Genomic DNA, 25,138 nt, shown 5'->3' with positions numbered 1-25,138 from the left:
CTGATACAGCATATCACGAAAGATTTCGTTGACGAATCCCTGGAAAACCGCGGGAGCATTACTAAGACCAAACGGCATCACCAAGTATTCGTAATGCCCATCTCGGGTATTAAAGGCAGTCTTCCATTCATCCCCCTCTCGGATGCGTATAAGATTATAAGCTCCTCTCAAGTCGAGTTTTGAAAAAATGCGGGCACCACGAACCCTATCAAATAACTCTGTGATTAGTGGCAAGGGGTATTTATTCTTAATAGTAATGTCGTTTAGGCCGCGGTAGTCGATGCATGGTCTCAACCCCCCGTCCTTTTTCTTCACGAAAAAGAAGCCTGCACCAGCAGGGGAGGAAGAGGGGCGAATGAATCCCTTGAGCATATTGGACTTAATATACTCCGACATGGCTTGAGTCTCGGGAAGAGACAGAGGATATGTGCGACCACGAGGTGGCGTCTTCCCTGGGACAAGGTCAATAGGGCAGTCCCAAGGCCTGTGAGGTGGTAACAGGTCAGCAGCTTGTTCCGAAAATACGTCCTTGTACCCTTGATATGCCTCCGGAATGTGCTCTTCATCCGTTTTGGAGGTAACACGGAGCGGACAAACAGGAGTAAGACAATTAGTGTGACAAAAGGAACTCCAGGACAGAATTTGTGACGACTTCCAATCGATGTGGGGGTTATGACTTTTCAGCCAAGGCATTCCAAGAACCAGATCATGGGGCATTTCTGGGATTACCAAGAGTTCCAAATCTTCCTGATGTAGAGCCCCGACCCGCAGCTTAACTGGCCCCGTGCGCCACATTATGAGACCTTTGGAAATTCTAGTCCCGTTGATAGCCGTCAGTGAAATTGGCCGCTCGATAGGCCGTAACTTTAAACCCAAACTTTGGGCACAGAAGGAAGAAACGAAGTTCCCTGCAGCTCCGGAATCCAATAGGGCTTCACAAGACCTGGAGACTGAATTGGAGACTAGAGTTACTGGAAGCAAGCAGTCCGAAGTTGGAGAAGCTTTTGTCGTAACTCCCAGCTTGACTCCTCCGGAACAAGCTAGGTCTGCCCGTTTCCCGGACGGACTTTACAAGATTTAAGAAAATGATCTGCGGCTCCACAGTAAAGGCAGAGTTTACCCTCACGACGACGCTGTCGTTCTTCCGGAGACAGTCGGGAGCGGTTAATTTGCATGGGCTCATCTGAGCTAGGTGAGGCCACCGGCCTAGGAGTAGGATTCCGGAACCTGGAACGATCCGAACGGTTACGTTCTCTTCCACGCTCCTGCATCCGAAGATCCACCTTGACGCAAAGGGAAATCAAATCTTCTAATGGATCCGGCAGATCTCTAGTAACCAGCTCGTCTTTCAGCCGGTCGGAAAGACCGTTCCAGAAGGCAGCTCTCAGGGCATCATTATTCCAGCGTAGTTCGGAAGCAATGGTCTGGAAATGAACCACGTACTGGCCCACGGAACGGGCGCCCTGCCGAACACGGAGCAAATCGGAAGAAGCAGTGGTCATTCTGCCGGGCTCGTCGAAAATCCTTCGAAAGGACGAGATGAAGTTGGTGTAGTTGGAAACCATGGGATCAGATCGTTCCCATAATGGAGACACCCAATCCAAAGCAGAACCTTCCAACAGAGAAATAATATATGCTACCTTGGACCGGTCTGTAGGAAAGTTGTGTGCAAGTAGCTCGAAATGTACCTCGCACTGGTTCAAGAAACCACGACAATTTTTGGGATTCCCATTATAGCGGGACGGAGTAGGCAACTGAAGGCGTGGAGTGACACCGGCCGATGGTTGAACATTGCTGGCAACGGCAACTGGTGCGACTGCTGGAACAGGAGCCGGAATTACTGAGGCCAGAGACGCCTGAATCTGATCCAGACGCCCGGACAACTGCTGGAGGTACTGCATCACCTGACCTTGTGCTGTTTCCTGACTTTGCACTCGAGAAGCCAGGTTCTGGATGGCACTAGAGTCCGTGTTCCGATCCCCCGAGTCCATGAGGCCTGAGTATACTATCACTGACCTGGTTTGGGAGTGTTGTGGACTCGGGGCTTCTTCCGATGACCGGGAAGAGGAACCGCCACTGGGTCGTAGTAGAGATGGCCGGATGTAGGTCTTCCTCATGCAGAACTAAGACGGCAGGCGGGAGGCCCAGAGGAATTCTTGTAGGTCTCCTGTAAGACAAGACTTGTAGAAATAATGAAGGCTGGGGTACTGAGATATTGGAGACACTGTGGTATTGAAGGCACTGAGGTACTGGGAGTACAGGGAGTGCTGGGAGACCCTTGGAGGCACGGAGGTGTTTGGAGGCACGGAGGTGCTTGGAGGCACGGAGGTGTTTGGAGACACCGAGGTGTTTGGAGGGACGAGGTGCTTGGAGGCACGAGGTGCTTGGAGACACGGAGGTAACTGGAGGCACGGAGGTGCTTTGAGGCGCGGAGGTGCTTGGAGGCACGGGGTGCTTGGAGGCACGAGGTGCTTGGAGGCACGGAGGTGCTTGGAGGCACGGAGGTAACTGGAGGCACGGAGGTAACTGGAGGCACGGAGGTAACTGGAGGCACGGAGGTGCTTGAGGCGCGGAGGTGCTTGGAGGCACGAGGTGCTTGGAGGCACGAGGTGCTTGGAGGCACGGAGGTGCTTGGAGGCACGGAGGTGCTTGGAGGCACAGGATGCTTGGAAGCACAGGTTGCTTGTAGGCACAGGATGCTTGGAAGCACAGGTTGCTTGTAGGCACAGGATGCTTGGAAGCACAGGATGCTTGCAGGGACAGGATGCTTGGGAGCACAGGATGCTTGCAGGGACAGGATGCTTGGAAGCACAGGATGCTTGCAGGGACAGGATGCTTGGAAGCACAGGATGCTTGCAGGGACAGGATGCTTGGAAGCACAGGATGCTTGCAGGGACGAGGGAGCTCTGGATCATAGCTTCCACAGGAGAAACGAAGATACTCAGGCATCGGATCTCTGCCTGGTATCTGATTTTAAATTCCCCGCCCTAGCCTGATTGGCGGAGCAGACAGGTGACGTCAGACCTGCTCCGCCTCCTTGCCCTTGCTTGTGATGGCGGCGCCCTTGCTTCCGGGAAGCCGCCGGAGAGCAGCGCCGACCCGCCGCTGAAGCCGGAGACTGACAGGGGAAGAGAGGCGCCGGGCAGACCAGGCCACCCGCAGGGACAAGCGCGGTCGCCGCTGCCCGAGGTTCGTGACAGGCAGAGGAAAAAAGCTGCACAAAGCTAGTTCCCAAGAGCAGAAGTCCTCCCCCCGCGTCTGCAAAGTCCACCGCATGACGCTGGGGCTTTCCGGGGGGAGGCAGATCTGGTGGGGGCTCGTCTTCGATTTTTCAGCCACGTCTGGGTTCACTCGCAGGTGGATCCCTGGGCATTAGAGATCGTTTCCCAGGGATACAGGCTGGAATTCGAAGACTTGCCTCCTCGCCGATTTTTCAGATCGGCTCTGCCGGCTTCCCCGTCAGAGAGGGAGCTAGTGTTGACAGCAATCCAAAAATTGTATACTCAACAGGTGATAGTCACAGTTCCTCATCTCCAGCAAGGAGAGGGATATTACTCAACCCTGTTTGTGGTCCCGAAACCGGACGGTTCGGTCAGACCCATTTTAAACCTGAAATCTCTGAACCTGTACTTGAAGAGGTTCAAGTTCAAAATGGAATCACTCAGGGCGGTCATCGCCAGCCTGGAGGGGGTGATTGGATGGTGTCCCTGGACATAAAGGATGCTTACATTCATGTTCCGATATTCCCCCCGCATCAGGCGTTCCTGAGATTTGCAGTGCAGGACTGTCACTACCAATTTCAGACGTTGCCGTTTGGGCTTTCCACGGCCCCGAGAATTTTCACCAAGGTAATGGCGGAAATGATGGTGCTTCTGCGCAGGCAGGGCGTCACAATTATCCCGTACTTGGACGATCTCCTCATAAAGGCGAGATCTCGGGAGAAGTTGCTGGACAGCGTGTCTCTGTCCATGAAGATGTTGCAGTTACACGGCTGGATTCTCAATATACCGAAGTCCCAGCTAGTCCCTACAACGCGTCTGACCTTTTTGGGGCTGATTCTAGACACAGACCAGAAAAAGGTTTTTCTTCCGATCGAAAAGGTTCAGGAACTCAGGTCCTGGGGAAGATGGTGGCTTCCTACGAGGCCATCCCTTTCGACAGGTTCCATGTGAGGACCTTTCAATGGGACCTTTTGAACAAGTGGTCCGGGTCCCATCTACAAATGCATCAAAAGATCACACTGTCTCCCAGGACCAGGGTATCTCTCCTGTGGTGGCTGAACAGTGCTCACCTACTAGAAGGTCGCAGGTTCGGCATTCAGGACTGGGTCCTGGTGACCACGGACGCAAGCCTCCGAGGCTGGGGAGCAGTGACACTGGGAAGAAATTTCCAATGTCTCTGGTCAAGCCTAGAGTCTTGTCTCCACAGCAACGTCCTGGAGTTGAGGGCCATATACAACGCCCTGCGTCAAGCGGAGGAATTGCTTCGGAGAAAACCGGTTCTGATTCAGTCAGACAATGTCACGGCAGTGGCTCATATAAACCGCCAAGGCGGAACAAGGAGCAGAATGGCCATGGCAGAAGCGACCAGGATTCTACGCTGGTCGGAAGGCCATGTAAGCGCGCTGTCAGCGGTGTTCATCCCGGGGGTGGACAACTGGGAGGCGGACTTCCTCAGCAGGCACGACCTGCATCCGGGAGAGTGGGGACTTCATCAAGAAGTCTTCGCACAGATCACGGAACGTTGGGGACTGCCTCAAATCGACATGATGGCATCCCGTCTCAACAAAAAGCTAAATCGGTATTGCGCCAGGTCAAGGGATCCTCAGGAGGTAGCGGTAGACGCTCTGGTGACACCTTGGGTGTTCAGATCGGTCTATGTGTTTCCTCCTCTTCCTCTCATACCCAAGGTGTTGAGAATAATACGAAGAAGCAGGGTCAGAACAATACTCATTGTTCCAGATTAGCCACGGAGGACTTCGTATCCGGAGCTGCAAGAGTTGCTCGCAGGGGATCCGTGGCCTCTTCCTCTAAGGCAGGACCTGCTGCGGCAGGGGCCCTGTCTGTTCCAAGACTTACCGCGGCTGCGTTTGACGGCATGGCGGTTGAACGCCGGATCCTAGCGGAAAAAGGGATTCCGGAGGAGGTCATTCCTACCCTGATCAAGGCTAGGAAAGACGTGACGTTAAAACATTATCACCGTATATGGCGGAAATATGTTTATTGGTGTGAGGCCAGAGCCGCTCCTACGGAGGAGTTCCAATTGGGCCGTCTACTCCACTTCCTTCAAACAGGAGTGACTTTGGGCCTAAAATTAGGGTCCATAAAGGTCCAGATTTTGGCCTTATCCATTTTCTTTCAAAGAGAATTGGCCTCTATTCCTGAAGTACAGACGTTTGTGAAGGGAGTGCTGCATATTCAGCCTCCTTTTGTGCCTCCGGTGGCGCCTTGGGATCTTAACGTGGTGTTACGGTTCCTCGAGTCACCTTGGTTTGAACCACTCAAAACTGTGGAGTTGAAATACCTCACATGGAAAGTGGTCATGTTGTTGGCGTTAGCTTCGGCAAGACGTGTTTCCGAATTGGCGGTTTTATCACATAAAAGCCCATATTTGGTTTTTCACGTGGATAGGGCAGAGTTGAGGACTCGCCCTCACTTTCTGCCAAAAGTGGTCTCCTCTTTACATGTGAACCAACCTATTGTCGTGCCTGTGGCTACACGGGACTTGGAGGATTCCGAGTCCCTGGATGTAGTCAGGGCTTTGAAGATTTATGTGACCAGAACAGCTAGGATCAGGAAGACTGAAGCTCTGCTTGTTCTGTATGCGGCCAACAAGGTTGGCGCTCCTGCTTCAAAGTAGACTATTGCTCGCTGGATTTGTAACACGATTCAGCAGGCGCATTCTACGGCAGGATTGCCGTTACCGAAATCGGTTAAGGCCCACTCCACTAGGAAAGTGGGCTCTTCTTGGGCGGCTGCCCGAGGGGTCTCGGCATTACAGTTGTGCCGAGCAGCTACTTGGTCGGGGACAAACACCTTTGCAAAGTTCTATAAGTTTGATACCCTGGCTGAGGAGGACCTCCTGTTTGCTCAATCGGTGCTGCAGAGTCATCCGTACTCTCCCGCCCGTTTGGGAGCTTTGGTATAATCCCCATGGTCCTTACGGAGTCCCCAGCATCCTCTAGGACGTTAGAGAAAATAAGATTTTACTTACCGGTAAATCTATTTCTCGTAGTCCGTAGAGGATGCTGGGCGCCCGTCCCAAGTGCGGACTTCTTCTGCAAGACTTGTATATAGTTTTCTCTGACGTCCTAGTGGATGCTGGGAACTCCGTAAGGACCATGGGGAATAGCGGCTCCGCAGGAGACAGGGCACATCTAAAGAAAGCTTTAGGATCACCTGGTGTGCACTGGCTCCTCCCCCTATGACCCTCCTCCAAGCCTCAGTTAGATTTTCTGTGCCCGACGAGAAGGGTGCACACTAGGGGCTCTCCTGAGCTCTTTGTGAAAGTTTTAGTTTAGGTTTATTATTTTCAGTGAGACCTGCTGGCAACAGGCTCACTGCATCGAGGGACTAAGGGGAGAAGAAGCGAACTCACCTGCGTGCAGAGTGGATTGGGCTTCTTAGGCTACTGGACATTAGCTCCAGAGGGACGATCACAGGTTCAGCCTGGATGGGTCACCGGAGCCGCGCCGCCGCCCCCCTTACAGAGCCAGAAGAGCGAAGAGGTCCGGAAAAATCGGCGGCAGAAGACTTTCCTGTCTTCAGATAAAGGTAGGCGCACAGCACCGCAGCTGTGCGCCATTGCTCTCAGCACACTTCACACTCCGGTCACTGAGGGTGCAGGGCGCTGGGGGGGCAGCGCCCTGAGACGCAATAAATCGATAGAAAACCTTTTATGGCTAAAATAAATGCATCACATATAACGCCTGGGCTATATGGATGCATTTAACCCCTGCCAAAACATACAAGAAAACGGATGATAAGGACGCCGAGAAAGGGGCGGAGCCTATCTCCTCAGCACACTGGCGCCATTTTCCCTCACAGCTCAGTTGGAGGGAAGCTCCCTGGCTCTCCCCTGCAGTCACTACACTACAGAAAGGGGTTAAAAAAGAGAGGGGGGCACAAATTAGGCGCAGTATAAACAATACAGCAGCTATAAAGGGAAAAACACTTATATAAGGTTATCCCTGTATATATATAGCGCTCTGGTGTGTGCTGGCAAACTCTCCCTCTGTCTCCCCAAAGGGCTAGTGGGGTCCTGTCCTCTATCAGAGCATTCCCTGTGTGTGTGCTGTGTGTCGGTACGTTTGTGTCGACATGTATGAGGAGAAAAATGATGAGGAGACGGAGTAGAGTGTCTGTAATAGTGTTGTCACCCCCTGGGGGGTCGACACCTGAGTGGATGTACTGTTGAAATTGCGTGACAGTGTCAGCTTTGTATAAAAGACAGTGGTTGACATGAGACAGCCGGCTACTCAGCTTGTGCATGTCCAGACGTCTCATACAGGGGCTCTAAAGCGCCCGTTACCTCAGATACAGACGCCGACACGGATACTGACTCCTGTGTCGACGGTGAAGAGACAACCGTGATTTCCAATAGGGCCACACATTGCATGATTGAGGCAATGGAAAAAGTTTACACTCTTCTGAAAATATAAATACCACCAAAAAAAAAAAAAAAAAAAGGGGTATTATGTTTGGTGAGGAAAAACTTCCTGTAGTTTTCCTGAATCTGAGAAATAAAATGAGGTGTGTGATGATGCGTGGGTTTCCCCCCGATAACAATTGATAATTTCTAAAAAGTTATTGGCAGTATACCTTTTCCCGCCAGAGGTTAGGGTGCGTTGGGAAACACCCCCTAGGGGGGATAAGGCGCTCACACGCTTGTAAGAACAAGGGCTCTACCCTCTCTTGAGATGGCCGCCCTTAAGGATCCTGCTGATAGAAAGCAGGAGGGTATCCTAAAATGTATTTACACACATACTGGTGTTATACTGCGACCAGCAATCGCCTCAGCCTGGATGTGCAGTGCTGGGTTGGCGTGGTCGGATTCCCTGACTGGAAATTTGATATCCTAGATAAGGACAGTATATTATTGCCTATAGAGCAATTAAAAGATGCATTTCTATATATGCATGATGCACAGCGGAATGTTTGCCGACTGGCATCAAGTATAAGTGCGTTGTCCAATTATACCAGTAAAGTGGTCAGGTGATGCGGATTCCAAACGGCATTTGGAAGTATTGCCTTAAAAAAGGGGATGTACCCCAGGTCGCCTCTCAAAATAAGACGCCGTATTATCAGGCGCAGTCCTGGTTGGCAAGCGGACAAAAGGGTTCCTCTTTTCTGCTCGTGACAGAGGGAGAGGAAAATGGCTGCAGAGATCAGCCAGTTCCCAGGAACAGAAACCCTTTTCCGCCTCTGCCAAGCTCTCAGTATGACGCTAGGGCTTTACAGGTTCAGGCACGGTGGGGGCCCGTTCTCAATGAATTTCAGTGCGCAGTGGGCTCACTCGCAAGTAGACCCCTGGATCCTTCAGGTAATATTTCAGGGGTACAAATTGGAATTCGAGACGTATTCCCCTCGCCGTTTCCAAAAGTCTGTTTTACCGACGTCTCCCGCTGACAGGGAGGCAGTTTTGGAAGCCATTCACAAGCTGTATTCCCAGCAGGTGATAATTTAGGTACCCCTCCTGCAACAGGGAACGGGGTATTATTCCACACTATTGTGGTACCGAAGCCAGACGGCTCGGTGAGACCGATTTTAAAATCTAAAATCTTTGAACACTTACATACAGAGGTTCAAATTCAAAATTGAGTCACTCAGAGCAGTGATTGCAAACCTGGAAGAAGGGGACTACATGATGTCTCGGGACATCAAGGATGCTTACCTTCATGTCAAAATTTACCCTTCTCACCAAGGGTATCTCAGGTTATGGTACAGAACTGTCACTATCAGTTCAGACGCTGCCGTAGGGATGGTCCACGGCACCCCGGGTCTTTACTGAAGTAATGACCGTAATGATGATATTCCTTCGAAGGAAGGGAATTTTAGTTATCCTTTACTGGGACGATTCCCTGATAAGGGTGAGATCCAGGGAACAGTTGGAGATCGGTGTAGCACTATCTCAGGTAGTGTTGCGGCGGCACGATTGGATTCTCAATATTCCAAAATCGCAGCTGGTTCCGACGACTTGTCTTCTGTTCCTAGGGATGATCCTGGACACAGTCCAGAAAGAAGGTGTTTCTCCCGGAGGAGAAAGCCAGGGAGTTATCCGAGCTAGTCAGGAACCTCCTAAAACCGAACCAAGTCTCAGTGCATCAATGCACAAGGGTTCTGGGTAAAAATGGTGGCTTCCTACGAAGCAATCCCATTCGGCAGATTCCACGCAAGACTTTCCAGTGGAACCTACTGGACAGATGGTCCGGGTCGCATCTTCAGATGCTTCAGCGGATAACCCTGTCACCAGGGACAAGGGTATCCCTCCTGTGGTGGTTGCAGAGTGCTCATCTTCTAGAGGGCCGCAGATTCGGCATTCGGGACTGGGTCCTGGTGGCCACGGATGCCAGCCTGCGAGGCTGGGGAGCAGTCACACAGGGAAGGAATATCCAGGGCTTATGGTCAAGCCTGGAGACATCACTTCACATAAATGTCCTGAAGCTAAGGGCCATTTACAATGCTCTAAGCTTAGCAAGACCTCTGCTTCAAGGTCAGCCGGTGTTGATCCAGTCGGACAACATTACGGCAGTCACCCACGTAAACAGACAGGGTGCCACAAGAAGCAGGAGGGCAATGGCAGAAGCTGCAAGGATTCTTCGCGGGGCGAAAAACCATGTGATAGCACTGTCCGCAGTTTTCATTCCGGGAGTGGACAACTGGGAAGCAGTTTTCCTCAGCACGACCTCCACCCGGGAGAGTAAGGACTTCACCCAGAAGTCTTCCACATGATTATAAACCGTTGGGAAAAACTCGACAGGTATTGCGCCACGTCAAGGGACCCTCAGGCAATAGCTGTAGATGCTAGAGATGAGCGGGTTCGGTTTCTCTGAAACCGAACCCGCACGAACTTCATGTTTTTTTCACGGGTCCGAGCAGACTCGGATCCTCCCGCCTTGCTCGGTTAACCCGAGCGCGCCCGAACGTCGTCATGACGCTGTCGGATTCTCGCGAGACTCGGATTCTATATAAGGAGCCGCGCGTCGCCGCCATTTTCACACGTGCATTGAGATTGATAGGGAGAGGACGTGGCTGGCGTCCTCTCCATTAGAAATTAGATTAGAAGAGAGAGAGAGATTGTGCAGAGTCAGACAGAGTTTACCACAGTGACCAGTGCAGTTGTTGTTAGTTAACTTTTATTTATTTTAATATAATATATCCGTTCTCTGCTATATCCGTTCTCTGCCTGAAAAAAAACGATACACAGCAGCAGCCAGTCACACAGTGTGACTCAGTCTGTGTGCACTCAGCTCAGCCCAGTGTGCTGCACATCAATGTATAAAAGGCAAAGCTTATAATAATTGTGGGGGAGACTGGGGAGCACTGCAGGTTGTTATAGCAGGAGCCCCCAGGAGTACATAATATTATATTAATTTAAAATTAAACAGTGCACACTTTTGCTGCAGGAGTGCCACTGCCAGTGTGACTAGTGGTGACCAGTGCCTGACCACCAGTATAGTAGTATATTGTTGTATGTATTGTATACTATCTCTTTATCAACCAGTCTATATTAGCAGCAGACACAGTACAGTGCGGTAGTTCACGGCTGTGGCTACCTCTGTGTCGGCAGTCGGAACTCGGCAGGCAGTCCGTCCATCCATAATTGTATTACAATATATACCACCTAACCGTGGTATTTTTTTTTCTTTCTTTATACCGTCGTCATAGTGTCATACTAGTTGTTACGAGTATACTACTATCTCTTTATCAACCAGTGTACAGTGCGGTAGTTCACGGCTGTGGCTACCTCTGTGTCGGCAGTCGGCAGGCAGTCCGTCCATCCATAATTGTATTATTATTATAATATATACCACCTAACCGTGGTTTTTTTTTCATTCTTTATACCGTCATAGTGTCATACTAGTTGTTACGAGTATACTACTATCTCTTTATCAACCAGTGTACAGTGCGGTAGTTCACGGCTGTGGCTACCTCTGTGTCGGCAGTCGGCAGGCAGTCCGTCCATCCATAATTGTATTATTATTATAATATATACCACCTAACCGTGGTTTTTTTTTCATTCTTTATACCGTCGTCATAGTGTCATACTAGTTGTTACGAGTATACTACTATCTCTTTATCAACCAGTGTACAGTGCGGTAGTTCACGGCTGTGGCTACCTCTGTGTCGGCAGTCGGCAGGCAGTCCGTCCATCCATAATTGTATTATTATTATAATATATACCACCTAACCGTGGTTTTTTTTTCATTCTTTATACCGTCGTCATAGTGTCATACTAGTTGTTACGAGTATACTACTATCTCTTTATCAACCAGTGTACAGTGCGGTAGTTCACGGCTGTGGCTACCTCTGTGTCGGCAGTCGGCAGGCAGTCCGTCCATCCATAATTGTATTATTATTATAATATATACCACCTAACCGTGGTTTTTTTTTCATTCTTTATACCGTCGTCATAGTGTCATACTAGTTGTTACGAGTATACTACTATCTCTTTATCAACCAGTGTACAGTGCGGTAGTTCACGGCTGTGGCTACCTCTGTGTCGGCAGGCAGTCCGTCCATCCATCCATAATTGTATTATTATTATAATATATACCACCTAACCGTGTTTTTTTTTTCATTCTTTATACCGTCGTCATAGTGTCATACTAGTTGTTACGAGTATACTACTATCTCTTTATCAACCAGTGTACAGTGCGGTAGTTCACGGCTGTGGCTACCTCTGTGTCGGCAGTCGGCAGGCAGTCCGTCCATCCATAATTGTATTATTATTATAATATATACCACCTAACCGTGGTTTTTTTATACCACCTAACCGTGGCAGTCCGTCCATAATTGTATACTAGTATCCAATCCATCCATCTCCATTGTTTACCTGAGGTGCCTTTTAGTTCTGCCTATAAAATATGGAGAACAAAAAAGTTGAGGTTCCAAAATTAGGGAAAGATCAAGATCCACTTCCACCTCGTGCTGAAGCTGCTGCCACTAGTCATGGCCGAGACGATGAAATGCCAGCAACGTCGTCTGCCAAGGCCGATGCCCAATGTCATAGTACAGAGCATGTCAAATCCAAAACACCAAATATCAGAAAAAAAAGGACTCCAAAACCTAAAATAAAATTGTCGGAGGAGAAGCGTAAACTTGCCAATATGCCATTTACCACACGGAGTGGCAAGGAACGGCTGAGGCCCTGGCCTATGTTCATGGCTAGTGGTTCAGCTTCACATGAGGATGGAAGCACTCAGCCTCTCGCTAGAAAACTGAAAAGACTCAAGCTGGCAAAAGCACCGCAAAGAACTGTGCGTTCTTTGAAATCCCAAATCCACAAGGAGAGTCCAATTGTGTCGTTTGCGATGCCTGACCTTCCCAACACTGGACGTGAAGAGCATGCGCCTTCCACTATTTGCATGCCCCCTGCAAGTGCTGGAAGGAGCACCCGCAGTCCAGTTCCTGATAGTCAGATTGAAGATGTCAGTGTTGAAGTACACCAGGATGAGGAGGATATGGGTGTTGCTGGCGCTGGGGAGGAAATTGACCAGGAGGATTCTGATGGTGAGGTGGTTTGTTTAAGTCAGGCACCCGGGGAGACACCTGTTGTCCGTGGGAGGAATATGGCCGTTGACATGCCAGGTGAAAATACCAAAAAAATCAGCTCTTCGGTGTGGAGGTATTTCACCAGAAATGCGGACAACAGGTGTCAAGCCGTGTGTTCCCTTTGTCAAGCTGTAATAAGTAGGGGTAAGGACGTTAACCACCTCGGAACATCCTCCCTTATACGTCACCTGCAGCGCATTCATAATAAGTCAGTGACAAGTTCAAAAACTTTGGGTGACAGCGGAAGCAGTCCACTGACCAGTAAATCCCTTCCTCTTGTAACCAAGCTCACGCAAACCACCCCACCAACTCCCTCAGTGTCAATTTCCTCCTTCCCCAGGAATGCCAATAGTCCTGCAGGCCATGTCACTGGCAAGTCTGACGAGTCCTCTCCTGCCTGGGATTCCTCCGATGCATCCTTGCGTGTAACGCCTACTGCTGCTGGCGCTGCTGTTGTTGCCGCTGGGAGTCGATGGTCATCCCAGAGGGGAAGTCGTAAGCCCACTTGTACTACTTCCAGTAAGCAATTGACTGTTCAACAGTCCTTTGCGAGGAAGATGAAATATCACAGCAGTCATCCTACTGCAAAGCGGATAACTGAGGCCTTGACAACTATGTTGGTGTTAGACGTGCGTCCGGTATCCGCCGTTAGTTCACAGGGAACTAGACAATTTATTGAGGCAGTGTGCCCCCGTTACCAAATACCATCTAGGTTCCACTTCTCTAGGCAGGCGATACCGAGAATGTACACGGACGTCAGAAAAAGACTCACCAGTGTCCTAAAAAATGCAGTTGTACCCAATGTCCACTTAACCACGGACATGTGGACAAGTGGAGCAGGGCAGGGTCAGGACTATATGACTGTGACAGCCCACTGGGTAGATGTATGGACTCCCGCCGCAAGAACAGCAGCGGCGGCACCAGTAGCAGCATCTCGCAAACGCCAACTCTTTCCTAGGCAGGCTACGCTTTGTATCACCGCTTTCCAGAATACGCACACAGCTGAAAACCTCTTACGGCAACTGAGGAAGATCATCGCGGAATGGCTTACCCCAATTGGACTCTCCTGTGGATTTGTGGCATCGGACAACGCCAGCAATATTGTGTGTGCATTAAATATGGGCAAATTCCAGCACGTCCCATGTTTTGCACATACCTTGAATTTGGTGGTGCAGAATTTTTTAAAAAACGACAGGGGCGTGCAAGAGATGCTGTCGGTGGCCAGAAAAATTGCGGGACACTTTCGGCGTACAGGCACCACGTACAGAAGACTGGAGCACCACCAAAAACTACTGAACCTGCCCTGCCATCATCTGAAGCAAGAAGTGGTAACGAGGTGGAATTCAACCCTCTATATGCTTCAGAGGTTGGAGGAGCAGCAAAAGGCCATTCAAGCCTATACAATTGAGCACGATATAGGAGATGGAATGCACCTGTCTCAAGTGCAGTGGAGAATGATTTCAACGTTGTGCAAGGTTCTGATGCCCTTTGAACTTGCCACACGTGAAGTCAGTTCAGACACTGCCAGCCTGAGTCAGGTCATTCCCCTCATCAGGCTTTTGCAGAAGAAGCTGGAGGCATTGAAGAAGGAGCTAACACGGAGCGATTCCGCTAGGCATGTGGGACTTGTGGATGCAGCCCTTAATTCGCTTAACAAGGATTCACGGGTGGTCAATCTGTTGAAATCAGAGCACTACATTTTGGCCACCGTGCTCGATCCTAGATTTAAAGCCTACCTTGGATCTCTCTTTCCGGCAGACACAGGTCTGCTGGGGTTGAAAGACCTGCTGGTGACAAAATTGTCAAGTCAAGCGGAACGCGACCTGTCAACATCTCCTCCTTCACATTCTCCCGCAACTGGGGGTGCGAGGAAAAGGCTCAGAATTCCGAGCCCACCCGCTGGCGGTGATGCAGGGCAGTCTGGAGCGACTGCTGATGCTGACATCTGGTCCGGACTGAAGGACCTGACAACGATTACGGACATGTCGTCTACTGTCACTGCATATGATTCTCTCAACATTGATAGAATGGTGGAGGATTATATGAGTGACCGCATCCAAGTAGGCACGTCACACAGTCCGTACTTATACTGGCAGGAAAAAGAGGCAATTTGGAGGCCCTTGCACAAACTGGCTTTATTCTACCTAAGTTGCCCTCCCACAAGTGTGTACTCCGAAAGAGTGTTTAGTGCCGCCGCTCACCTTGTCAGCAATCGGCGTACGAGGTTACATCCAGAAAATGTGGAGAAGATGATGTTCATTAAAATGAATTATAATCAATTCCTCCGCGGAGACATTGACCAGCAGCAATTGCCTCCACAAAGTACACAGGGAGCTGAGATGGTGGATTCCAGTGGGGACGAATTGATAATCTGTGAGGAGGGGGATGTACACGGTGATATATCGGAGGGTGAAGATGAGGTGGACATCTTGCCTCTGTAGAGCCAGTTTGTGCAAGGAGAGATTAATTGCTTCTTTTTTGGGGGGGGTCCAAACCAACCCGTCATATCAGTCACAGTCGTGTGGCAGACCCTGTCACTGAAATGATGGGTTGGTTAAAGTGTGCATGTCCTGTTTTGTTTATACAACATAAGGGTGGGTGGGAGGGCCCAAGGATAATTCCATCTTGCACCTCTTTCTTCTTTTCTTTTTCTTTGCATCATGTGCTGATTGGGGAGGGTTTTTTGGAAGGGACATCCTGCGTGACACTGCAGTGCCACTCCTAGATGGGCCCGGTGTTTGTGTCGGCCACTAGGGTCGCTAATCTTACTCACACAGCTACCTCATTGCGCCTCTTTTTTTCTTTGCGTCATGTGCTGTTTGGGGAGGGTTTTTTGGAAGGGACATCCTGCGTGACACTGCAGTGCCACTCCTAGATGTGCCCGGTGTTTGTGTCGGCCACTAGGGTCGCTAATCTTACTCACACAGTCAGCTACCTCATTGCGCCTCTTTTTTTCTTTGCGTCATGTGCTGTTTGGGGAGGGTTTTTTGGAAGGGCCATCCTGCGTGACACTGCAGTGCCACTCCTAGATGGGCCCGGTGTTTGTGTCGGCCACTAGGGTCGCTTATCTTACTCACACAGCGACCTCGGTGCAAATTTTAGGACTAAAAATAATATTGTGAGGTGTGATGTGTTCAGAATAGGCTGAAAATGAGTGTAAATTATGTTTTTTGAGGTTAATAATACTTTGGGATCAAAATTACCCCCAAATTCTATGATTTAAGCTGTTTTTTAGGGTTTTTTGAAAAAAACACCCGAATCCAAAACACACCCGAATCCGACAAAAAAATTCGGTGAGGTTTTGCCAAAACGCGGTCGAACCCAAAACACGGCCGCGGAACCGAACCCAAAACCAAAACACAAAACCCGAAAAATTTCCGGCGCTCATCTCTAGTAGATGCTCTGGTAACACCGTGGGTGTACCAATCAGTGTATGGGTTCCCTCCTCTGCCTCTCATACCCAAGGTACTGAGATTGATAAGATAGAGAGGAGTAAGCACTATATTAGTGGCTCCGGATTGGCCAAGAAGGAATTGGTAACCGGAACTTCAAGAGATGCTCACGGAGGATCCGTAGCCTCTACCTCTAAGAAGGGACCTGCTCCAGCAAGGACCTTGTCTGTTCCAAGACTTACCGCGGCTGCGTTGACGGCATGGCGGTTGAACGCCGGATCCTGAAGGAAAAAGGCATTCCGGATGAAGTCATCCCTATCCTGATCAAAGCCAGGAAGGATGTAACCGCAAAACATTATCACCGCATTTGGCGAAAATATGTTGCGTGGTGCGAGGCCAGTAAGGCTCGACGGAGGAAATTCAACTGGGTCGATTCCTACATTTCCTGAAAACAGGAGTATCTATGGGCCTGAAATTGGGGTCCATTAAGGTTCAAATTTCGGCTCTGTCAATTTTCTTCCAAAAAAGAACTAGCTTCAGTCCCTGAAGTTCAGACATTTGTTAAAGGGGTACTGCATATACAGCCTCCTTTTGTGCCTTCAGTGGCACTTTTGGGATCTCCAGGTGGTTTTTGGGTTCCAAAAGTCACATTGGTTTGACCCACTTAAATCTGTGGAGTTAAATTATCTCACAGAAAAAGTGGTCATGCTGTTGGCTCTGGCCTGGGCCAGGAGCGTGTCAGAATTGGTGGCTTTATCCTGTAAAAGCCCTTATCTGATTTTCCATTCGGACAGGGCGGAATTGAGGACTCGTCCTCAGTTTCTCCCTAAGGTGGTTTCAGCGTTTCACCTGAACCAACCTATTGTGATGCCTGCGGCTACTAGGGACTTGGAGGACTCCAAGTTGCTAGACGTTGTCAGGACCCGGAAAATATATGTTTCCAGGATGGCTGGAGTCAGGAAATCTGACTCGCTGTTTATCCTCTATGCACCCAACTAGCTGGGTGCTCCTGCTTCTAAGCAGACTATTGCTCGTTGGATTTGTAGTACAATTCAGCTTGCACATTCTGTGGCAGGCCTGCCACAGCCAAAAATCTGTAAATGCCCACTCCACAAGGAAGGTGGGCTCATCTTGGGCAGCTGCCCGAGGGGTCTCTGCTTTACAACTTTGCCGAGCAGTTACTTGGTCAGGAGCAAATACGTTTGTAAAATTCTACAAATTTGATACCCTGGCTGAGGAGGACCGGGAGTTCTCTCATTGGGTGCTGCAGAGTCATCCGCACTCTCCCGCCCGTTTGGGAGCTTTGGTATAATCCCCATGGTCCTTACGGAGTTCCCAGCATCCACTAGGACGTCAGAGAAAATAAGAATTTACTTACCGATAATTCTATTTCTCGTAGTCCGTAGTGGATGCTGGGCGCCCATCCCAAGTGCGGATTGTCTGCAATACTGGTACATAATTATTGTTACCAAAAAATTCGGGTTATTGTTGTAGTGAGCCATCTTTCTAGAGGCTTCTCTATTATCATGCTGTTAACTGGGTTCAGATCACAAGTTGTACAGTGTGATTGGTGTGGCTGGTATGAGTCTTACCCGGGATTCAAAATCCTTCCTTATTGTGTACGCTCGTCCGGGCACAGTATCCTAACTGAGGCTTGGAGGAGGGTCATAGGGGGAGGAGCCAGTGCACACCAGGTGATCCTAAAGCTTTCTTTAGATGTGCCCTGTCTCCTGCGGAGCCGCTATTCCCCATGGTCCTTACGGAGTTCCCAGCATCCACTACGGACTACGAGAAATAGAATTATCGGTAAGTAAATTCTTATTATTGCTTACATAAGGGTTATGTTATAGTTTTCGGTGGTACCGTGGCTATGTTGTTGTTCATACTGTTAACTGGGTAAGTTTATCACAAGTTATACGGTGTGATTGGTGTGGCTGGTATGAATCTCGCCCTTAGATTTACAAAAATCCTTCCTCGTACTGTCCATCTCCTCTGGGCACAGTTTCCCTAACTGAGGTCTGGAGGAGGGGCATAGAGGGAGGAGCCAGTGCACACCCAGAGTCCAAAGCTTTCTTAAAGTGCCCTATCTCCTGCGGAGCCCGTCTATTCCCCATGGTCCTTACGGAGTCCCCATCATCCTCTACGGACTACAAGAAATAGATTTACCGGTAAGTAAAATCTTATTTTTTGCTGCCTGATCTCCTGTGTAGAGTGACGAGAGATCGCGGGGTTGATATTCAATTGATGCTAGTTATTGTGCCGATCGCGCACATCAATGTTGGATTTAGCCATGTACAGCCGCTAAACCCGACTGAACTAATGAGCATGATCTTGAAAAGTGACCCGTTTGGGCGCCCTGGGGGGTGCGAACTCGAATGCTAGCGGCAGCTGTTTGTGCCCGATGGGAACATCAATTGAATAGCTCCATCGTGCACGCAGGAGAGACCGCTGTCGGCACTAACAATTGAACCCCCCCCCCCCTTGTGTGCTATAGGGTATATATAGTGCACTGTGGGGGTTGTTCAGATCACATTGCTAATCGATGCGACCGCAATAACCCTCAGCTGTGGCGGCAGTGCGCACGTGCAGGTCCTGCGTTCTGATTGCATTGGCTGCGAACGCCTGTGCCTGAATGACAGGCGTTGGCGTTCAGGGGCTGGTGGGGGATCATACAGCTTCGTCGGGGCGGTGCTTCAAAAACGGGGGCGGGGCGGCTGCGTGAAATCCTTTCTGAATAACCCCCTGTGTTCTCTGGAGATGCAGTCAATTTGCCGGTGGCCGGAATACCAACGCCGAAATCCCGTCAGCCGACAAAACCGCCAGCTGGAATACCGGCACACCAGGGCTATTCCCACTTGTGGGTTAGAGTGGAAATAGATCATGTGGCGAGGCCGGGGCTCAGCGCTTGTCCCACTGCGCATTCTAGCGGACGGGATATGGACAGCCGGCGTCGCGTCCGCTGGTAATACATACTGAACCCGTTCTGTGTGCTACAACGTACAGATGGAGCCCGGCTCATCATTCCCTTTAATAGGATTACCTGAGCCAGTGCTGTAATGACTTAATCCCCTGCTGTATTGTTCTCTCTGTATTGTATTGCAGCTGAGAACAATAGATGAAAGGCTTATGCTAATAAACCTTGGTGCACCTAGGTGCAGCAAATATGCCTAGATAAGTGAGGCTCCATCTGTATACACTACTGCAGTGATCCCAACCTTGGTCTTCAAGGCACGCCAACAGTCCATGGTAACAGTGATATCCATGTCTGGGCACAGATAATTAAATCGCACTATCTGCTGTACTAATTAAGTCACCTGAACTCAAGTATTGCAGTCCTTAAAACTAGGACTGTTAGGGGCCGATTCAGTTGTCGCCGGCCCCCCCTGCTGGTTGTCTATCGGACCCCGTTAGCCATTTTTTTTGTTGCAACCATTAGAGGTGCGAGAAAAAAATGTGTTAAAAAGTCTGCAGTTTGGGCGCGGGACTTTGGACGTCCAATCAAGCTCTTCAGAAAGGTTTAGCCGCTTTGTGCGCTTAAAAACCCGGAGCTGTCAGGCACGTTAACTACTAATGGCCGCCTGTCGGAGAAACGATTGAATAGCTCCGATAGATGCCCATTAGTATAGACGCTCAGCAGGAGACGCAGACAACAATCGAATCAGCCCCACAATGTGCACTATTGTATCTGCCATAGGGGGCGTGTGTGTGTATATATGTGTGTGTATATATGTGTGTGTATGTGTGTGTGTGTATGTATGTGTATATATATAATTTATAGTTTTCACGGTTGACTGTTTTAGCAGGTGCCTTGACCTGCCTGATTTTTAAAGGGCAAAATGCGCCCATCCCCTTTAGCGGCGCAATGGTAAAACAGCCTGCCGCCACCGCATGAATAGGTGCCGTGCACACACACACATGGCATCTATTCACATTAAAGCGAGAGCTTGGGGGAAGCGGTGCTGGGCACTGCCCCTATCAGTGATGCAATGGCTGAGGTACACCCCCATTAGCAACGCCGACAGCTGAGGCACACCCCCTTTAGTGATAAGGGGGCAGCCGCATGTAGTGTCCCTGCCACCTCTGCGCCCTGCCCACAATAAATTCTATAGGGAACTTATACTGTGCTATAGGGTATAAACAAGCTCATCACTGTATTTGCCATTTCACACACGCGCACACACACACACGCATAAAATATATATGTATATATATATGTACACACACACACACACACACACACACACACACACACACACACACACACACTGTACTGTGTGTTTTGGGTGATATAGAATACTAGTGTACTGTGTCTGGCATATGTACGGGCTATGTGCAGTGCATCCACATCCCATACATACATTAGGCATACATTGTGCGATGGCGCTGTGTGGTAAGGCGCACAGTAGGAGGCGCTGTAGAGTGCTGTTATATTGCGTTCATAAGCCGTTATTATGCCTGCGTCTAACTAATTTGCTCCCAGTTTGTGTTGGAGGTTATATGTTCTGCAGTTATCTATCTGTGTGTGCTGTAATTCCATATGGTATATATGTTACAGGATATATGTCCTGCGATCCCCTATGGTATGTGTATGCGCTGGAGGTTAGATATGCTGTATTTCCATATGGTGTATATGTTACAAGATATATGTCCTGCGATCCCCTATGGTATGTGTATGCGCTGGAGGTTATATATGCTGTGCTGTCATTACATATGGTGTATATGTTACAGGATATATGTCCTGCGATCCCCTATGGTATGTGCTGGAGGTTATATATGCTGTGCTGTAATTTCATATAGTGTATATGTTACAGGATATATGTCCTGCGATCCCCTATGGTATGTGCTGGAGGTTATATATGCTGTGATTTCATATAGTGTATATGTTACAGGATATATGTCCTGCGATCCCCTATGGTATGTGCTGGAGGTTAGATATTCTGTAATTCCATATAATGTATATGTTACAGGATATATGTCCTGCTGTCATCTATGGTATGTGTATGTGCTGGAGGTTAGATATGCTGTGCTGTAATTACATATAGTGTATATGTTACAGGATATATGTCCTGCGATCCCCCATGGTATGTGTATGTGCTGGAGGTTAGATATTCTGTAATTCCATATGATGTATATGTTACAGGATATATGTCCTGCTGTCATCTATGGTATGTGTATGCGCTGGAGGTTATATATGCTGTGCTATTATTATATATGGTGTATATGTCATCTATGGTATGTGTATGTGCTGGAGGTTATATATGCTGTGCTGTAATTCCATATAGTTATATGTTACAGGATATATGTCCTGTGATCCCCCTATGGTATGTGTATGTGCTGGAGGTTATATATGCTGTGATCCCATCCCATATAGTGTATATGTTACAGGATATATGTCCTGCGATCCTCTATGGTATGTGTATGTGCTGGAGGTTATATATGCTGTGCTGTTATTACATATGATGTATATGTTACAGGGTATATGTCCTGCGATCCTCTATGGTATGCGTTGGAGGTTATATATGCTGTGCTGTAATCCCATATAGTGTATATGTTACAGGATATATGTCCTGCGATCCTCTATGGTATGTGTATGCGCTGGAGGTTATATATGCTGTGCTGTAATTACATATGGTGTATATGTTACAGGATATGTGTCTACGGAGAGGGTAGGCCAAATGTTAGGACACGCTGCTGTGTCTTTATAGGCAGTATATGTATTCTCTTCATATAAAGGGGTTGATTCAATTAGGGGTGAGCGAGGTGAAGCGATGCAACAGCACCTAATCTCGCCCTCATCTCACCCCGAATAGCAGACTTTTACTGCAGGTAGTAATCAGCCAGTCCATGGCTACTGTAAGTACTTATGCCGCCAGCTGACACGGAGTCTATTGAATTGGCTCCAAAGAGTTCTGAACCAATGGGAGTCTTACATGATGTGCACATCACCGATCATTGAATCTGCTTACTGAGAAAATGTGTGTGTGTGTGTGTGTGTGTGTGTGTGTGTGTGTGTGTGTGTGGCGCGCGTGGTGATGTATTATTTATGCTCTTTATATATGGAGAAAACGACAACTTAAAGAAACCAAAAACACTTTATTAGTTACTAATTTGCAGTTGGCGCAAGCAGAGGATTGTGAAGTCTGGTTCTCCTGAGTATACGGATGCCAGATCTAGTCATGTGATCACGGGAGATCACCCTCTCACATCTGTGCTTTTGTATATCCGGATATAATTACCATTATCAAGTCCTCACCGAGCCCTAAGATGTGAAAGCCCTACTCTCCTGTCACTTTTACATTGGCACTACGTATTTCTGTAGTAAAGAAGAAGCCGCCCCACATGCACTTTCCTCTAGAATGATGTGGTGTCAGTGGTGGGTTCAGTTGCTGCAGATTCGCCCGTGTCATTCCAGGAGCCATAATCTGTTCAGTCATTTATTGATGGTAGAATCACATTTGGGGGGGGAAGAGGGGGGAGACATTCAATTATTGGCAATGGATGCGATTTGTCATTTTGGAATGCAAATCGCGTCCATCTTTGTCTCTAGTTTTGGTAATATACAGACCTGACTGGCTCCAGACTGACCTGTCAGAGGTCCTGCTATTATATAGAGGTGGTATCACAGACCCGACTGCCCGAGACTGACCTGTCAGTGGTCCTGCTATTATATAGAAATGGTAACACAGACCTGACTGCCCCAGACTGACCCGTCAGAGGTCCTGCTATTATATAGAGGTGGTAATACACACCTGACTGCCCCAGACTGACCTGTCAGAGGTGCTGCTATTATATAGAGGTGGTAACACAGACCTGACTGCCCCAGACTGACCTGTCAGAGGTCTTGCTATTATATAGAAATGGTAACACACACCTGACTGCCCCAGACTGACCTGTCAGAGGTGCTGCTATTATATAGAGGTGGTAACACAGACCTGACTGCTCCAGACTGACCTGTCAGTGGTCCTGCTATTATATAGAAATGGTAATACAGACCTGACTGCCCCAGACTGACCTGTCAGTGGTCCTGCTATTATATAGAGGTGGTAACATAGACCTGACTGCCCCAGACTGACCTGTCAGTGGTCCTGCTATTATATAGAGGTGGTAATACACACCTGACTGCCCCAGACTGACCTGTCAGAGGTCCTGCTATTATATAGAGGTGGTAATACACACCTGACTGCCCCAGACTGACCTGTCAGTGGTCCTGCTATTATATAGAGGTGGTAACACAGACCTGACTGCCCCAGACTGACCTGTCAGAGGTCCTGCTATTATATAGAGGTGGTAACACAGACCTGACTGCCCCAGACTGACCTGTCAGAGGTCCTGCTATTATATAGAGGTGGTAACACAGACCTGACTGCCCCAGACTGACCTGTGAGAGGTCCTGCTATTATATAGAGGTGGTAACACAGACCTGACTGCCCCAGACTGACCTGTCAGAGGTCCAGCTATTATATAGAGGTGGTAACACAGACCTGACTGCTCCAGATTGACCTGTCAGAGGTCCTGCTATTATATAGAGGTGGTATCACAGACCTGACTGCCCAAGACTGACCTGTCAGAGGTCCTGCTATTATATAGAGGTGGTAACACAGACCTGACTGCCCCAGACTGACCTACCATAGGTCCTGCTATTATATAGAAGTGGTAACACTGCCCTGACTGCCCCAGACTGACCTACCAGAGGTCCTGCTATTATATAGAAGTGGTAACATACACCTGACTGCCCCAGACTGACCTGTCAGAGGTCCTGCTATTATATAGAGGTGGTATCACAGACCTGACTGCCCCAGACTGACCTGTCAGAGGTCCTGCTATTATATAGAGGTGGTAACATACACCTGACTCCACCAGACTGACCTGTCAGAGGTTCTGCTATTATATAGAGGTGGTAACACAGACCTGACTGCCGCAGACTGACCTGTCAGAGGTCCTGCTATTATATAGAGGTGGTAACACAGACCTGACTGCCCCAGACTGACCTGTCAGAGGTCCAGCTATTATATAGAGGTGGTAACACAGACCTGACTGCCCCAGACTGACCTGTCAGAGGTCCTGCTATTATATAGAGGTGGTAACACAGACCTGACTGCCCCAGACTGACCTGTCGGAGGTCCTGCTATTATATAGAGGTGGTAACACAGACCTGACTGCCCCAGACTGGCCTGTGAGAGGTCCTGCTATTATATAGAGGTGGTAACACAGACCTGACTGCTCCAGACTGGCCTGTGAGAGGTCCTGCTATTATACAGAGGTGGTATCACAGACCTGACTGCTCCAGACTGACCTGTCAGAGGTCCAGCTATTATATAGAGGTGGTAACACAGACCTGACTGCCCCAGACTGACCTGTCAGAGGTCCTGCTATTATATAGAGGTGGTAACACAGACCTGACTTCCCCAGACTGACCTGTCAGAGGTCCTGCTATTATATAGAGGTGGTAACACAGACCTGACTGCCCCAGACTGACCTGTCAGAGGTCCTGCTATTATATAGAGGTGGTAACACAGACCTGACTGCTCCAGACTGGCCTGTCAGAGGTCCTGCTATTATACAGAGGTGATTTATGGTGATGCTGACATGACCCCTCTTTCTTCTGCAGGTAGTGGAGATTGCGGAGCCTGAGGAAAGGTGTCTGAAGACCAGGTGCAGCCAGGTGAGAGCGCTGTAATTTAACCTACTGCAGTCAGCGCAGGTTCTGCCGGCCTGATTCAGAGATGTATGCAATTTCAGTATTGTACGCAGCGGAGCAGTTACCTACTACATGCTCCATAGCCGCACTGACGCACACAGCAATTGATTAGCTATGGCGCACGCACAGAGGATTTATTTGCAAAGTGAGTGACAGGTAATCGGGACCATTTTCTGGGTGTGCCAGAGTCCGCCACTGCAAATTCACTGGCAGCTCGACGTGCCCTGCTGACCACCGGGATATAAGGTCTTCTCACGACTGTCGCATAAGTGCAT

At 49.1% G+C, this 25,138-nt stretch overlaps 1 protein-coding gene across 4 annotated transcripts in view; it reads left to right on the top strand.

The window, feature by feature from the left end:
* Positions 1-25,138, top strand: part of ARAF (A-Raf proto-oncogene, serine/threonine kinase) — a 104,018-nt gene that overhangs the window by 35,990 nt on the left and 42,890 nt on the right. For all 4 annotated transcript variants that reach the window (XM_063936132.1, XM_063936129.1, XM_063936131.1 and 1 more), the window contains exon 2: positions 24,774-24,827. The gene's annotated coding sequence lies outside the window, so the exon portion shown is untranslated. The remainder of the gene's footprint in view (positions 1-24,773; positions 24,828-25,138) is intronic.

Source organism: Pseudophryne corroboree, chromosome 8 (assembly GCF_028390025.1).
Source record: "Pseudophryne corroboree isolate aPseCor3 chromosome 8, aPseCor3.hap2, whole genome shotgun sequence".
In the NCBI taxonomy this organism is placed as follows: Eukaryota; Metazoa; Chordata; class Amphibia; order Anura; family Myobatrachidae; genus Pseudophryne; species Pseudophryne corroboree.
The sequence above is the reverse complement of the archived record's forward strand: the minus strand, read 5'-3'. Positions and strand labels throughout refer to the sequence as shown.